Raw genomic sequence first — 18453 nt, forward strand, 5'->3', positions numbered from 1 at the left:
ATTTGTCAAACTGAGGATGAAGCATGTGTTTGGGGCTGAACCAACTTATCACCGAGTTAATGTTAGCAAGGAATGACCACAACATTGGGAGCTCATAGCTGAGCAAAATGCTGGAAGGAGGAACCTTATTTTCCCTTCTCCCATATTTTCCCAGAAATATCTCCCCTCCATGTCCTGGCCCTGAGAAATGCTGAGAAGGAGCCACTGGCAAAAAACCTTTTTGAATTTTCAATAAGCCACGGCCTCCTTTGGAGATGCACTTGTCATGCAATAGCTTGTGTTGCGTTAAGCTAGTTCCCGGTGTTGGGCTAGAGTGAGTCACAGGAACAAGTGGCTAAAAGAGTGAAGACACTGCTATACAGCCATTACAAGCTGGCAGGAATTCTGTTCCATCTCATCACTGTTCTCAGATGAGGACGGGACAGAAGGAGCAGCCCTCATCTGCAACATTGCTGGTCTTCTGGCAAGTTCTGGATCAGCAATTAAAACTCCATCGTGGAGGCGAACATGTGTTGCTTCCATTCACAACCCAGTGGCCAGAACTAGTCACGTGGCCTTACCCAACCATAGGCAATTGAATGAGTCCACTTCTAGCTGGTGCCGGGAAGACCAGGGAGCCTGTACACTTGTGAGCATTGTGTCTGTGACATCCTTTGCTTCCCAAATTCAGACTCCAGTGTGTGCTAAGTTGCTTCAGTTGTGTCCGACTCTTTGTGACCCCATGGCCTGTATCCCACCAGGTTCCTCTGTCCATGGGATTCTCCAGGCAAGAATACTGGAGTGGGTTGTCATTTCCTGCTCCAGGGGATCTTCCCCACCAAGGGATTGAACCTGCATATCTTACGTCTGCTGTATTGGCAGGCAGTCTTTTTTACCATTAGCACCACCTGGGAAGCCCCACTGGACAAACTGAAATACTGGGAATGATATTGATGGTGGGAATAATAATAAAGAATATTTATTGAGTGAGTGCTATTCTGTTAGAATTGAGCTGGACACTAGTGTAAACACTTTTCCTGTAATAACTTCTTTAATTCTCCCAATAACTTGGAATCACAGAAAGAAGCAATTGCATGGCAGGGAGAAAGAGTCTCTCAACAGTAAGTGTAAACTTACAGTCATAGATTTTATTATTAGCAGAAACATGAACTTATTTTACAAACCTGGTCTATGAAGTGGGATATATAGATTTCACAGTTCAGTTCAATCACTCAGTCGTGTCTGACTCTTTGAGACCCCATGGACTGCAACAGACCAGGCTTCCCTGTCCATCACCAACTCTTGGAGCTTACTCAAACTCATGTCCATTGAGTCGGTGATGCCATCCAACTATCTCATCCTTTGTTATCCTCTTCTCCTCCCACCTTCAATCTTTCCCAGCATCAGGGTCTTTTCCAGTGAGTCAGTTCATCGCATCAGGTGGCCAAAGTACTGGAGCTTCAGCTTCAGCCTCAGTACTTCCAATGAATATTCAGGACTTATTTCCTTTAGGATGGACTGGTTTGTCCTCCTAGCAGTCCAAGGGACTCTCAAGAGTCTTCTCCAACAACACAGTTCAAAAGCATCAATTCTTTGGTGCTCAGCTTTCTTTATAGTCCAACTCTCACATGCATATATGACTACTGGAAAAACCATAGCTTTGACTAGATGAACCTTTGTTGGCAAAGTAATGTCTCTGCTTTTCTTTTTTTTTTTAATTAATTAACTTATTTTTATGATATTGTGGTGGCTTTCACCATACAACATGAATCAGCCATGGGTGTACATGTGTTCCCCATCCTGAACCCCGCCCCCACCTCCCTCCCCATCCCATCCCTCTGGGTCATCCCAGTGCACCGGCCCTGAGCGCCTTGTCTCATGCATCGAATCTGGACTGGTCCTCTATTTCATATATGGTAATATACATGTTTCAATGCTATTCTCTCAAATCATCCCACCCTCCCCTTCTCCCACAGAGTCCAAAATTATGTTCTTTACATCTGTGTCTCTTTTGCTGTCTCACATAGAAGGTCATCATTACCTTCTTTCTAAATTCCATATATATGCATTAATATACTGTATTGATACTTTTCTTTCTGGCTTACTTCACTCTGTATAACAGGCTCCAGTTTCATCCACCTCATTAGAACTGAGTCAAATGTGTTCTTTTTAATAGCTGAGTAATACTCCATTGTGTATATGTACCACAGCTTTCTTATCCATTCATCTGCTGATGGACATCTAGGTTGCTTCTGTGTGCTAGCTATTGTAAACAGTGCTGCGATGAACACTGGGGTACACGTATCTCTTTCAGTTCTGGTTTCCTCAGTGTGTATGCCCAGCAGTGGGATTGCTGGGTCATATGGCAGTTTTATTTCAGGTTTTTAAGGAATCTCCACACTGTTCTCCATAGTGGCTGTACTAGTTTGCATTCCCACAAACAGTGTAAGAGGATTCCCTTTTCTCTGCACCCTTTCAGGCATTTATTGTTTGTAGACTTTTTGATAGCAGCCATTCTGACTGGCGTGAAATGGTACCTCGTTGTGGTTTTATTTGCATTTCTCTGATAATGAGTGATGCTGAGCATCTTCTCATGTGTTTGTTAGCCATCTGTATGTCTTCTTTGGAGAAATGTCCGTTTAGTTATTGGCCTTTTTTTGATTGGGTCATTTATTTTTCTGGAATTGAGCTGCATGAGCTGCTTGTATATTTTTGAGATTAATTCTTTGTCAGTTGCTTCATTTGCTATTATTTTCACCCATTCTGAAAGCTGTCTTTTCACCTTGCTTATAGTTTCCTTCATTGTGCAAAAGCTTTTAAGTTTAATTAGGTCCCATTTGTTTATTTTTGTTTTTATTTCCATTACTCTGGGAGGTGGATCATAGAGGATCCTGCTGTGATTTTTCAGAGACTGTTTTGCCTATGTTTTCCTCTAGGAGTTTAATAGTTTATGGTCTTACATTTAGATCTTTAATCCATTTTGAGTTTATGTTTGTATGTGGTGTTAGAAAGTGTTCTAGTTTCATTTTTTTTTACAGTGGTTAAACAGTTTTTCCAGCACCACTTGTTAAAGAGATTGTATATTCTTGCCTCCTTTGTCAAAGATAAGGTGTCCATAGGTGCGTGGAAGAATCTTTGGGCTTTCTATTTTGTTCCATTGATCTAGGGAAATATACCATGTTCATGGATCAGAAGAATCAATGTAGTGAAAATGAATATACTACCCAAAGCTATCTATAGATTCAATGCAATCCCTATCAAGCTACCAATGGTATCTTTCACAGAACTAAAACAAATAATTTCACAATTTGTATGGAAATACAAAAAACCTCAAATAGCCAAAGCAATCTTGAGAAAGAAGAATGGAACTGGAGGAATCAACCTGCCTGACTTCAGACTATATTACAAAGCTACAGTCATCAAGACAGTATGGTACTGGACAAAGACAGAAATATAGATCAATATCTCTGCTTTTTAATATGCTATCTAGGTTGGTCATAGCTTTTCTTTGAAGGAGCAAGCGTCTTTTAATTTCGTGGCTGCAGTCAGCATCTGCAGTGACTTTGGAGCCCCAAAGACTAAAGTCTCTGTTTCCACTGTTTGCCCATCTGTGTGCCATGAAGTGATGGGACCAGGTGCCAGGATCTTAGTTTTCTTAATGTTGAGTTCTAAGCCAAATTTTTCAATCTCCTCTTTCACTTTCATCAAGAGGCTCTTTAGTTCTTCTTCACTTTCTGTGATAAGGATGGTGTCATCTGCATATCTGAGGTTATTGAGCTTGTGCTTCCTCTAGCCCAGGGTTTCTCATGATGTACTCTGCATAGAAGTTAAATCAGCAGGGTGACAATATACAGCCTTGACGTACTCCTTCTCCTATTTGGAACCAGTCTGTTGTTCTATGTCCAGTTCTAACTGTTGCTTCCTGATCTGCATATAGGTTTCTCAAGAGGCAGGTCAGGTGGTCTAGTATTCCCATCTCTTTTCAGAATTTTCCACAGTTTATAGTGATCCACACAGTCAAAGGCTTTGGCATAGTCAATAAAGCAGAAATAGATGTTTCTCTGGAACTCTCTTGCTTTTTTGATGATCCAGCAGATGTTGCCAATTTGATCTCTGGTTTTTCTGCCTTTTCTAAAACCAGCTTGAACATTTGGAAGTTCACAGTTCATGTATTGCTGAAGCCTTGCTTGGAGAATTTTGAGCATTACTCTACTAGCATGTGAGATGAGTGCAATTGTGCAGTAGTTTGAGCATTCTTTGGCATTGCCTTTCTTTGGGATTGGAATGAAAACTGACCTTTTCCAGTCCTGTGGCCACTGCTGAGTTTTCCAAATTTGCTGGCATATTGAGTGCAGCACTTTCACAGCATCATCTTTCAGGATTTGAAATAGCTCAACTGGAATTCCATCACCTCTACTAGCTTTGTTCATAGTGATGCTTTCTAAGGCCCACTTGACTTCACATTCCAGGATGTCTGGCTCTAGATGAGTGATCATACCATTGTGATTATCTGGGTCATGAATCTCTCTCTCTCTCTCTCTTTTTTTTTTTTTTTACAGTTCTCCTGTGTATCCTTGCCACCTCTTCTTAATATCTTCTGCTTCTGTTAGGTCCATACCATTTCTGTCCTTTATCGAGTCCATCTTTGCATGAAATGTTCCCTTGGTATCTCTAATTTTCTTGAGATCTCTAGTCTTTCCTATTCTGTTGTTTTCCTCTATTTCTTTGCATTGATCACTGAGGAAGGCTTTCCTCTCTCTGTGCTATTCTTTGGAACTCTGCATTCAGATGCTTATATCTTTCCTTTTCTCCTTTGCTTTTCGCCTCTCTTCTTTTCACAGCTATTTGTAAGGCCTCTCCAGACAGCCATTTTGGTTTTTTGCATTTCTTTTCCATGGGGATGGTCTTGATCCCTGTCTCCTGTACAATGTCACAAACCTCCATAGTTCATCATGCACTCTATCTATCAGATCTGGGCCCTTAAATCTATTTCTCACTTCCACTGTATAATCATAAGGGATTTTATTTAGGTCATACCTGAATGGCCTAGTGGTATTCCCTACTTTCTTCAATTTAAATCTAAATTTGGCAACAAGGAGTTCATGATCTGAGCCACAGTCAGCTTCTGGTCTTGTTTTTGCTGATTGTATACAGCTTCTCTGTCTTTGGCTGCGAAGAATATAATCAATCTGATTTCGGTGTTGACCGTCTGGTGATGTCCATGTGTAGAGTCTTCTCTTGTGTTGTTGGAAGAGGGTGTTTACTATGACCAGTGCGTTCTCTTGGCAAAACTCTATTAGCCTTTGCCCTGCTTCATTCTGTACTCCAAGGCCAAATTTGCCTGTTACTCCAAGTGTTTCTTGACTTCTTACTTTTGCATTCCAGTCCCTTATAATGAAAAGGACATCTTTTTTGGGTGTTAGTTCTAAAAGGTCTTGTAGGTCTCTGGTTTTCCTTACTTTCTTCCATTCCAGTCCAAATTTGGCAATAAGGAGTTCATGATCTGAGCCACAGTCAGCTCCTGGTCTTGTTTTTGCTGACTGTATACCACTTCTCCATCTTTGGCTGCAAAGGATATAATCAATTTGATTTCGGTGTTGACCATCTGGTGACGTCCATGTATAGAGTCCCCTCTTGTGTTGTTGGAAGAGACTGTTTGCTATGACCTGTGTGTTCTCTTGGCAAAACTCTGTTACCCTTTGCCCTACTTCATTCTGTACTCCAAGGCCAAACTTGCCTGTTACTCCAGGTATCTCTTGACTTCCTACTTTTGCATTCCAGTCCCTTATAATGAAAATGACCTCTTTTTTGGGTGTTAGTTCTAGAAGGTCTTGTAGGTCTTCATAGAACCATTCAACTTCAGCTTCTTCAGCATTACTGCTCAGGGCATAGACTTGGATTAAAATGATATTGAGTGGTTTGCCTTGGAAATGAACAGAGATCATTCTGTTGTTTTTGAGATTGTTCCCAAGTACTGCATTTCAGACTCTTTTGTTGACTATGATGGCTACTCCATTTCTTCTAAGGGATTCTTGCCCACAGGAGTAGATATAATGGTCATCTAAGTTAAATTCACCCATTCCAGTCCATTTTAGTTCACTGATTCCTAAAATGTCAATATTCACTCTTGCCATTTCCTGTTTGACCACTTCCAATTTACCTTGAGTCATGGACCTAACATCCTAGGTTCCTGTGCAATATTGTTCTTTATAGCATTGGACTTTACTTCCATCACCAGTCACATCCACAACTGGGTATGGTTTTTGCTTGGCTCCACCTCTTCATTCTTTCTGGAGTTATTTCTCCACTGATTTCCTGTAGCATATTGGGCACCTACCAACATGGGGAGTTCATCTTTCAGTGTCCTATCTTTTTGCCTTTTCATACTGTTCATGGGATTCTCAAGGCAAGAATACTGAAGTGGTTTGCCATTCCCTTCTCAAGTGGACCACGTTTTGTCAGAACTCTCTACCATGACCCGTCCATCTTGGGTGGCCCTACACTGCATGGCTCATGGTTTCATTGAATTAGACAAGGCTGTGGTCCATGTGATCAGTTGATTAGTTTTCTGTGATTGTGGTTTTCCTTCTGTCTGCCTTCTGATGGAGAAGGGTAAGAGGTCTATGGTAGCTTCCTAATGGGACAGCCTGACTAGGGGGAACTGGGTCTTGTCCTCATGGGTGGGGCCATGCTCCGTAAATCTTTAATCCAATTTTTTTGTTGATGGGCGGTGCTGTGTCCCCTCTCTGTTGTTTAACCCGGGGCCAAACTATGGTGGAGGTGATGAAGATAATGGGGATGTCTTTCAAAAGGTCTGTGCCTTCACTGCTGCACTCAGGGTCCCTGGCCCTGCACCAGGCTGCCACCGACCCTCGCCTCCACCAGAGACTCCTGCACATTTACAGGCAAGTCTGGGTCAGACTTTTCTGCTGAAGGAGATGGTGGAGTAGAAGGACATCCACTCATCTTCTGTGAGAACTCCAAAATTACAACTTGCTCCTTAACAACCTTCAACAGGAGAATGTTGGATCTCACCAAAAAAATATATCCCATTTCCAAGGGCAAAGGAGAAGCCCCAGCAAGACGGTAGGAGGGGCAAAATCACATTTAGAATCAAACCGCATCCCCACCAGAGATGCTCAGAGGGCTCAAACAAAACCTTGTGTGCACCAGGAGACTCCATAGAGACTGAGCCAGACCTGTCTTTGAGTGTCTGAGTGTCTCCTGTGGAGGTACAGGTCAGCAGTGGCCTGCTGCAGGGACAGGGGCTGTGGGTGCAGCAGACTTGGGAATGGCATGAGCCCTCTTGAAGGAGGTCACCATTAATCCCACCATAGAGCCGCCAGAACTTATACAAGGCTGGGGAAACAGACTCCTGGAGGGCACAAACAAAACCTTGTGCGCACCAGGACCCAGGATAAAGGAGCAGTGTCCGCACAAGAGATTTCACATATATATCCACTTTTGCTTTGTAAAGGATGGATTCAGTGTGTAACAGAACCAGGGAAGTACATTTCAGGGCCTGAACAAATTGTTTCTTGTACTCCATTCTCTGCAGTAAAACTAGTTACTTTTTCAATTCATGCACAACATTTTATCATAGGCTTTCCTCGTCCCAAGGAACCACAGTCTTCTCAACGGAAATTGTGATGAGAATGCCTTTCTCCATGTTGGCTCAAGGATCATCCCTGGAGGGGCAGAGCCAAGAGTGTTTTCTGTGACATATTGTTTGCAGAATTCTATCCAGGGGACATCTGGAAAAGGGAGTGTTTGTGTGTGTGTGTGACAGACCCAGAAGCAAAGAATCAGGCACGCCTGTGTGTCTCTGGATGTGTTTCTCTCTTTTTGCCTGTACATCTTTGTATCTGACCACCACCCCCCCCAATTCTTATGTTGAGATCCTCTCCCCAAAGATGATTTTATCACGAGGTGGGTCTTTGGGAAGTGTGTGGGTCATGAGGGTGGGACTCTCATAAATGGCATTAGTGCTCCAAAAGAGAGGCCCCAGAGAGCACCCTGGTCCTGGCCAGCATGTGAGGGCCCAGCAAGAATGCATGGGCTATGAACAGGATGGGGTCTTTCACCAAAGGAAGCCATGCTGTCACCTTGAGTCTGAAGTTTCGGCCTCCAGAACGCTAAGCAATAAATTCCTGTTGTTTATAACCCAGTCTATGGAATTTTGCTCCAGCTGCTCCATGTAAGACCTTGCCCAATTATTTATTAGTAGTTTATTGAGAATCTTCCTTTCATAGCTATTTTCAGAGCCCCCGACCTACTAAATATTTCTGAGAAATCGGGGCTGATTTGAGAAAGTGTTTTATGAATTGCACACAAAAAAATAATGACATCATAGTTAATGCTTGAGAACTTACTAGGTGCCCAGGACCATGCTAACTACTTTACATGCCTTATGTTGTTCATTCTCAAAAAAGCCCTCTGAGGTGAGTAATATTATCCACTCAAGCTAGCAAAGGATGCGTTGAGTCACAGAGAATTACCCTTCTGGTTGCCACCAGTCCAGAGCCCTCACTTAGGATTTCAGTACAATCCCACCCTTGGGGGCCTTCCTCTTGCCCTCCAGAGTCCAGCCCCATGTTCTAACCCCACCACAGCTGAAATGGATCATCCTCTACCCACTCAAACTTCCTACTGCCGGCTCACCAGCTGCTTTATGAACACCTTCAGGTTGACTCGCCTGACTTCTCACCCTTGGCTCCTTCTGTCCTCTGTGCCTGGTTGTGGGCAGAGATGAATAGAATATGATCCACGTCCTCGGGTATCCTACAGGAGAGTGACAAGACCGATGCACAACCATTAATAGTTTAGACACAAAGCAGTATAGAACGTAATGCTCTGTTGTCAGAGGAGGCATGGAGAGCAACTCATAATTACTAAGTTCAATCCACTCCAGTACTATTGCCTGGAAAATCCCATGGACAGAGGAGCCTGGTAGACTACAGTCCATGGGGTTGCAAAGAGTTGGACACGACTGCACGACTTTACTTTCACTTTCAAATGTGATAGAGAGAAGGCAGCTTTGATACGACCACATGCCAAGTGATGAGAATGCAGAGGTTGATAAAATACAGCCCTGCTTCTAAGCAGCTGCACACTGCTGTGGCCTGGAACTTTGGTACGTGACACGTGTGCACACACAGTGACCACGTTCCTAGGCAGATCTCAGGTTCTCCTGAGTAACAAGTTTTGCCGCCCTCAACTCCCCTCTGTAACAGGCTGTTGCTGCTGTCCAAGCTAAAGATCAGAAACTCAGATGAAGAGGGGTCCTCAGTGACCATCTCTGTAGTGTTTTCAAACTGTCCTCTGGTTCCCAGGAGCTCTCATGGGGCCAGCTGCTGGGCAGAGAGGAAAGCAGGGAAAGAGAAATCAAGCAAGAGAGATGAAGCCACATCCGTTTCTATTTCGGTCAGGACAAGTCTGTCTGTATTTTATTTGTTTTCGTTTTCATATTAGGGTTTGAAGCTGGAGATGCTTGGGAGGCACTGATTTTATCTTTACAGAGAAGAAATCTGGAAGAGAAGTGGCCCTTCCAGAGATCAGAGTCAGAAAAGACTTTGATGAGAGCCTGAGTTTTTAGCTTGTGGGCCACTGTAGGTACCACTGACCCAACTTCCTCCTGGGAGGTGCACGCCTGTGGAGGTCTCGGTCTTCTCCCCAAAGTGACTGAAGGGAGTCCCTGATGTCTTTACCCCAGGAGGGGGTGTGGAGGGCCCAGGAAGAGCTGCTGTCAGTGGCTTCCTCACTAACAGGCTAAAGTGGCATTAGATGGGTGTGTGCAGTGTGGGCGTGCACTGGGAAGGAACCCAGAGGCCTCTCCCTGATTTTAAGAAAGAACTCAGCCAGGGGCTCCTGGGAGCCAGAGTTGGAAGGTGGCAGCGTGTTTGGAAAGAAGAATCGCTTGTGATGTGTCCCAGAAGAAACAGAAGTAAGCAGCTTCGTTCAGGGCATTAGGAACTGAGGCAGGTTTTAGGGTAATGAGTGCCTGTGGGGAAAATAAAGGTGTGTCAGTCACTGTGCCGCAAAGAAGGCTGCAGTCCAGAGTGAGTGGGGACCTCTGTGCTGAGCAGCCTAACACGAGGGGGCCAGAGGGAGGCCGCGAGAGCTAAGGCCATGGGTGCTGAGTGAACTGGATGCTTGTGAGGGGGACTCGTGGATGCTTCGTGGGGCAGGCTTGCTTTGAGCCTGCACTGAAGTCAGGAAGGCCTCAGGAGCTGGGAATGGGCTCCATCCAGAGACCATAGCAGGAGGCAGGCGCAGAGGCAGTCCTCCAGGTCTGACTGGGGACGTGCGTTCTGTAGTAGTGGGTGTGCGCCCTGAAAGGTGGTTTTCTGCTCTCTCACATTCTTCCCAGAACCTGACGGAAGGTCCTCAGGGGGCCCTGTTCCTAGGAAGATGAAGTGGGCCATAGCTGACATGGGTAGCTTTGGGAGGTTTGGTTTTGCTCCTCATGAGAGGAAATTGGGACCAGCTAGAGATATATGAAGATCATGGCATCCAGTCCCATCACTTCATGGGAAATAGATGGGGAAACAGTGGAAACAGTGTCAGACTTTATTTTTGGGGGCTCCAAAATCACTGCAGATGGTGACTGTAGCCATGAAATTAAAGGACGCTTACTCCTTGGAAGGAAAGTTATGACCAACCTAGATAGCATATGCAAAAGCAGAGATATTACTTTGCTGACTAAGGTCCGTCTAGTCAAGGCTATGGTTTTTCCTGTGGTCATGTATGGATGTGAGAGTTGGACTGTGAAGAAGGCTGAGCGCTGAAGAATTGATGCTTTTGAACTGTGGTGTTGGAGAAGACTCTTGAGAGTCCTTTGGACTGCAAGGAGAACAAACCAGTCCATTCCGAAGGAGATCAGCCCTGGAATTTCTTTGGAAGGAATGATGCTAAAGCTGAAGCTCCAGTACTTTGGCCACCTCATGCGAAGAGTTGACTCATTGGAAAAGACTCTGATGCTGAAAGGGATTGGGGGCAGGAGGGGAAGGGGACTACAGAGGATGAGATGGCTGGATGGCATCACTGACTCGATGGACATAAGTCTGAGCGAACTCCAGGAGCTGGTGATGGACAAGGAGGCCTGACGTGTTGCGATTCATGGGGTCGCAAAGAGTTGGACACGACTGAGCGACTGAACTGACTGAGAGATATAGAAAGACTCCAAGTGACATCAGAGCTCACCTCTGGTTCCTTCCCAGAGGGAGAAGCAGAGACAGTCTACAAGGCCCAGCGATGAGTCTGGAAGGGTGTGTGTGGATGGCCATTACTAAGAACTCCGTCCGCCCTCCTACCTCAGCAAACAGCTTTGAAACCAGCCTGAAATCACCAGTAGTCACCAGTTTGAGAATGCGTTTATGATTCTCTGGTCCCTCCCCAAGCCACCTGACCTAACTCACAGAGCACGGAGCATGGCAAATGGAGGACAGCTCCTCTCTCTGGAGAGACGGTAGGAAAGGGCTGAGGGTCAGAGGCTGTAGAGGAGCCTTTGAATGCAGCTGTGGCTGGATTCTGGTGCATTTCAGGTCTTAAAAGATTAAGTCATAATCAAGGAAAACTTGGAGATAATGAAATGCTTTTCAAAATACCTAACTGCTCTTGACAAACCATACAAACAAAATAATTGCATGACCCACTATGGATGTGTGACCAGGTGGACAAGGGTCGTCATGCAGAGAGCTGAAAGCCAGAGACCCAGCCAGGTGGACATCCTTCTGAACCAGTTTTGATCATCTATATTTCCCTTCAAAAAATCTGAAATTAGCAAGGGATAATGCATGATATTTTCTTAAAGTTTAGAAATAAAAAAACGCTATACTTTTAAATAGTTCTGACATGCATTCTTCAATGAACCTGTCATAGAAGAATACTTTCATGGTCAAAACATCTTAATAAGTTGTAAAAGTACAAGACGGTGGCAATAAATATATTTGTATACAGTGAAAGAAAAAGAATGAAGATTACACACACACACACACACCCACACACACGTAACTGTCTTCTCCACGGGTGTTTGTTTTCATGGGTGTCAAGATGGGTCAATGCTTCGAGCATTCTGTCCTTAAGCTCTCTATTCTCAGAGAAAGTGCTGATGTGGGTCCCATAGACTGGACTCAAAGAGGCTTGAGTGTAAACCAGAAGAGGTCAAAGCTTGGGAAATGGCCCTACAGCAGCAGAGGGGAGCCTGTGGCCAGAGCCAAGGAATGGGGTCAGAGGGCAGGAACTAAGGCAACAGACTGGGTCAAGAAATGAATTAGATGTGACCGTGGGCACTAGGGCTCTAGACTCGAGCTCTGTTAGGTGCCAGGGAGTGGGTTTCCCAGGATATCAGTTGTGCAGCTTGGGTGTGGCTTCAGTTCAGTTCAGTCACTCAGTCATGTCTGACTCTTTGCGACCCCATGAACCACAGCACGCCAGGCCTCCCTGTCCATCACCAATACCTGGAGTCTACCCAAACTCATGGGTATTGAGTCAGTGATGCCATCCAACCATCTCATCCTCTCTTGTCCCCTTCTTCTGCCTTCAGTCTTTCCCAGCATCCAGGTCTTTTCCAATGAGTCAGTTCTTTGCATCAGGTGGCCAAAGTACTGGAGTTTCAGCTTCAGTTTCTTTTTTGAGAACCCCATGAACAGTAAGAAAAGAGTGTGGCTTAGATGATTTAAAAGAACTCACCTGGGTCAGATGTGTGATTACCTTGTAGAACCCAGGTGCATGGCTTGATCTTTCTGTTAAATCCAGTCATGCTATATTATGCTCATTGTAACAGTTCAATAAGATGCTTATGGGACCTGATTCTGTCACCCATGTGTTACTTCTTACGCCTGGGTATGCTTTGTGATTCACAGATTTAATCAGTGTGCTTTGTAGGTACTCATATCAAATCTATTAAAATCTATCACCAAAGACCCTTCCTGCATCCTTCAAGGATGGTCATTCCACCATACACCAGTTCACCCGCCTTTTCCCTTCTCATCTGTGAGAATAACCTGAGAGACCCCACAAACTCCTGCAGTGTAGAACCTTCCTCCAGATCCACCAGCTTAATGACCCTAACCAACAATGATCTGAGATAAATTTGACAAGACTTGTTTTAGTGAGCAGATTATATCTCATCTCAGTATTTCCTCCTCTCAGCTAAGTAATCCCAAGGGCTCTAATCTTTTCCTGACACCAGAACAGGGAATCAGTCAGTTCAGTTCAATCACTCAAACATGTCCAACTTTTTGCGACCCCAGGGACTGCAGCACACCAGGCCTCCCTGTCCATCACCACCTCCCAGAGTTTACTCAAGCTCATGTCCATTGAGTCAGTGATGCCATCCAACCATCTCATCCTCTGTCGTCCCTTTCTCCTCCTGTCTTCAATCTTTCCCAGCTTCAGGGTCTTTTCCAATGAGTCAGTTCTTCCCATTAGGTGGCCAAAGTATTGGAGTTTCAGCTTCAGCATCAGTCCTTTCAATGAATATTCAGGACTGATTTCCTTTAGGACGGACTTGTTGGATCTCCTTGCATTCCAAGGCACTCTCAGGAGTCTTCTCCAGCACCACAGTTCAAAAGCATAGTGAATTACAATATAACTGAGTGACGATAAGCTAGATTAGGGCTTCCCCAGTGGCTCAGGGGTAGGGAATCCACCTGCCAATGCAGGATACTTGAGTTCGATCCCTGGTTGGGGAAGATCCCCTGGAGGAGGAAATGGCAACCCACTCCAGTATTCTTGCCTGGAGAACCCCATGGACGGAGGAGCCTGGTGGGCTACAGTCTATAGGGTCACAAAGAGTTGGACACGACTGAAGTGAGTGAGCACAGACAGATGAGAGCTAGACTCGTCCCCACAGATGGAATGCACAAATTTCCATTCCCAAATGCTTTGTGGTTGTGGACGCCCCCGGTGGCTCAGTGGTAAAGAATCCGCCTCTCAGGAGAGGGTGCAGGAGACATGGGTTCAGTTTCTGGAGAAGAAAATGCAACCCACTCCAGTTTTCTTGCCTGGGAAATTTTATGAACAGTAGAGCCTTGTTGGGCTACAGCCTATGGGGTCACAAAGAGTTAGTCACAACTTAGTGACTACACACAGCACAGAGTCAATTTACCTAAAGATTCCAGCTGTCTGGATACCCAAACAAGTACCCACAAAGTAACCTGATCTTGATACCAGATCTGGTCAGGGCCATAGTAGTTAGCTTTTTTTTTTTTTTGGTCTAGAAACTCATCTGTACTCTGTAAATGAAGAGATTCTGGAAAACCAACCAATGACAAACATCCATGCATTCAACAGATTCATGTTTTTATTTGAAAAAAAAGTGTGCCTCTTTGTATTTCCTTTGTGAATGGCACTGTTTTGAATGCTGGCATATAGCAGCATACAGGATGGTCTCCATCCTCACAAGCTTATATCCATGGGAAGAGGCAGATAAAAAGTAAGCAAATAGATAGGAGATGAAATTTCAGATAGTTGTAAATGCCATGAAAAGATAATGCAGGATGGAGGGTAAAGAATGATTGGAGTGTAGCTGGTACATAAATAATTGACATATATGCATTCCTTGGTGGCTCAGACAGTAAAGAATCTGCCTTCAATTTGGGTGACCTGTGTTCAATTCCTGGATCAGGAAGATCCTCTGGAGGAGGGCATGGCAACCCATTCCAGTATTCTTGCCTGGAGAATCCCATGGACAGAGGAGCCTGGTGGGCTACAGTCCACGGGGTCACATAGAGTCAGACACAACTAAAGTGACTTAGCACGCATACGTTAGTAATATGGATTTCCTTTTCTGTGATCAATGCTTGTGTCCTCATTCCTAGGCTTTAGTTTTCAGTTATAGAGGGTGGGAAAGCTAACTGGAGTACATTGTTGGAAATCAAGGAATTTGTACAAAGGAGGAAGGCTGGTAGAATGTGGTAGGTTATAACTGTTGTGTTGCACTGAAACCTCCGGTAGACCCAGGGGAATGATAAGAAATGGAATATGGATGTAAGAATCTTATACGGTTCAACAAAAGTATAAAGCTAAACTCAAATGACATCTTAGAGAAATGATCTAGACAGACTCTCTGTCATCTTCACCTTCTAACCCCAAGCTAAAGGCTATGAAGACAATGAGTGTGCGGTTCTGGCTGCTTTGATTTGACAGCTTCCTTGCTCTGTGTGGGTGGTTTAGCCAACCCCAACCATTGCATAGAAAACAAGGGAGTTTTTTTCCATGACTGAGCATGGAAACCTGCTCAGTCATGCTGGCATATATTCATCATCTTAATTATACCTTGTGTAGTGCTTTTTGGCGAACATGGCAAATAAAAAACAAAAAGTTGAGTCTAACATCAATTTTGCATCCCATCTTGCACTAGCCTCAAAAACGTCTGGTCTAGCTCAGGAGAAAAACAATAGCTATAAATTTTAAGCACTTTCTATGTACATGGTACCATCCTACAGATTTTACATGGACTCATCTATGACAAACCTAGACAGTATATTAAAAAGCAGAGACATCACTTTGCTGACAAAGGTCTATGTAGTCAAAGCTATGATTTTTCCAGTAATCATGTACAGATGTGAGAGTTGGACCATAAAGAAGGCTAAGCACAGAAGAATTGATGCTTTTGAACTGTGGTGCTGGAGAAGTCTGTTGAGAGTCCCTTGGACTGCAGGGAGATCAAACCAGTCCATCCTAAAGGAAATCAACCCTGAATATTACTGGAAGGACTGATGCTGAAGCTGAAGCTCCAGTAGTTTGGCCACCTGATACGAAGAGCTGACTCACTGGAAAAGACCCTGATGCTGGGAAAGATTGAGGGCAGGAGGAGAAGCGGGTGATAGAGGATGAGATGGTTGGATGGCATCACCGACTCAACGGACATGAGTTTAAGCAAACTCTGGGAGATAGTGAAGGACAGGGAAGGCTGGTTTGCTGTAGTTCACGGGGTCACAAAGAGTTGGATATGACTGAGTGACTGAACAACAATATCTCTTTTTATACAACCAAACAATCAATAATGTGTTAAGGTGACTAACTGCTCTATCAAATAAGTCCCCACAGGAATAATAGTTTACCCCCATAGAATTTAATTTTTTCTTCTATAAATAGTCTGAAGTGGTTCCAGATGGCTAAGGGTGCTGTGCTCCACAGAGTATTCAGGTCTCCAAAGTATTGGAGGCTCCGTCATATGGTCAGGAGGAAGGCTAAGACTGAAAATAGAAGGTTAAGTATAGGAACTTTTAAGTGGATTGGGCCTGGAGGAGTGGCACACCACTTCTGCTCATATTCCCCTGGGTACAGCCTGGACACACAACCACTCCTTAAACTTCAGGAAAGTTTGGGAAATGTAGTCTTGTTGTGTGACCAGGAAGACGGGTCAACGAAGAATGATTAATATTACCTCAGTTCTACTTTGAAAAAAATCAAGACTCAGTATTCTGTTGAAGATCGCAATTGAGGGCATGTCCCTTAGTGTATGGCCCAGTGGTTAAGAACCCGCCCGCTAGTGCAGGGGACATGGCTTCAATCCCTGGTCTGGGAGGAACCCCTACGCGGAACCCCTACGCAACAAAGCCCAGGCGCCACAACTACTGAGTCCACGTGCCACAACTAGAGAGAGCCTGCGCACAGCAACAAAGACCCAGCACAGTCAAAAATAGACACAATGAATTAATTCATTACTTTTAAACAAGACAGCAATTAAGTGCGTATGTAGGTAAGCTAGGGTCCCGGTGTGTGACCTAGGTTAGTCTGACTCCAGAGACACCCTGACCGATGCCCTCTGTGACCTCTTGAAGTAAATGCAGGGGCAAATCTTCCACACTTGCAATCTCTCTCTGCTGGGTACTGAGCACATGAGGTCAAATTTTGTCTCTCTGATCCCCATTTTTCTACACTTGTCTGGCTAACCAACCCTCTTCTCTTGCCATGCTGCTGCTGCTGCTAAGTCACATCAGTTGCGTCTGACTCTCTTGCCATAGTCTTCCTATAAATAGGTTAATTTTGATTAGGCTGGGGCCAACTTGCTTTTTCCCTTTGTCCAGGAAAAATCCCCACATCATATTTCTGCATCGATTTTGTTGACAAAATGCTAGACTTCTCAAATGCATTCCATCGTTTCTTGCACTTAAATGATCCTGCCTTTAGTCAATAAAGCTGCTGTGGAAAATCAGGATACTTTCTAGGTGTACCTTGTGCATTCAAGGCTGTCAAGCCTGCTCTCTCTTTTTGGTCTATGCCAGGATGTCTTCTTTGCAGCTGCTACTCCTCTGGGATCCCTGGATAACATGATTTTGTCGGTCCATCTTCAGTCAGTCTTACTGACCTCATGAGCCCACCCTCCTAATGGGAGTAAGCGAGTGAAGGACAGCTCAGGGGATTACACGTGCACAGAGTGGTATAGTTGCTCACACCCTGCCTGCTAACACTGTAGTATCTTTCTCAGTTCCTCCCCAGATCTATGCACATGCTCCTCCAACCAGGAAACCTACAGCCCATAACATGTAAAAGGACCACTTTCAGTGCAGATCAGAGAAATGAGGCTGACCTGCCTTTGGCTGCACGGGGCCTTGGCTGCGTGCATGGTGTCTTTGTTGCTGCGCAGGCTTTCCCTACTTGTAGCCAGCAGGGCTCCTCTTCTTGTGCTGTGCAGGCTTCTCGCTGTGGTGGCTTCCCTTGTTGCAAGGCATGGGCTCTAGAGCGCGAGGTCAGCAGTTGCGGTGCGCGGGCTTATTTGCTCCGCGGCATGCGGGATCTCAGTTCTCAGATTTCGGATCAGGGGTTGAACCCCGGAATTGACAGGTGGACTCTTAAACGCTGGACCACCCGGGACGTCCAGAATGAGCCTGACTTCTGACCTCAATTCAGAGGTATTTGTCACCAGGGCCTCAGTTGGTGGCAAGGTGGTCTGTAATATGGACTAGTTGACCAGCGATTGAAAACCACCTTCTTCCTCAACTTCCTCCCCTTCTTACCTTCTTGAGACCAGACACCCCAGTCTCCTCATCTCAGAAAATGATGCTCAGAACCACAGATTCCTTTCCAGCATGAGCAGAGTCTGCAGTTATGGCCTAGGTAAAATTACAGCTCTGACTATTGAACTATTTTTTGACCAGCCAACCCTTTAAGAAGAAAGGGAATGCTGGTTGTCCCCGCAGTGCAGGATTTTAGGGAAGGATAAAAGCACTACCCTGAAGAGAAAAAGGTAAAGAAATCAGTTGGATACCTTTTCTCTTTAAGTTGAAGGGTCACTATAGTTCATCCCAATTCTGTCTAAACATTCTCACCTTCAAAGCTCCCCAGATAATAAATAAATTGCATGAAGTACAAAACTAACCTTGTCACTCTTTTCTAAGAATGTTAATGGATTTCTTACCATTCAGCTATGAGGAAAAGTGTTCAAACTACAAAATGCATCCTCTATTTAATATTTCGACCAGGAATTTCAACTGTCCATTGCCTGTTTTTTATAATATGAACATT

This window comes from Oryx dammah, unplaced genomic scaffold, assembly GCF_014754425.2.
Source record: "Oryx dammah isolate SB20612 unplaced genomic scaffold, SCBI_Odam_1.1 HiC_scaffold_8, whole genome shotgun sequence".
Taxonomy (NCBI): domain Eukaryota; kingdom Metazoa; phylum Chordata; class Mammalia; order Artiodactyla; family Bovidae; genus Oryx; species Oryx dammah.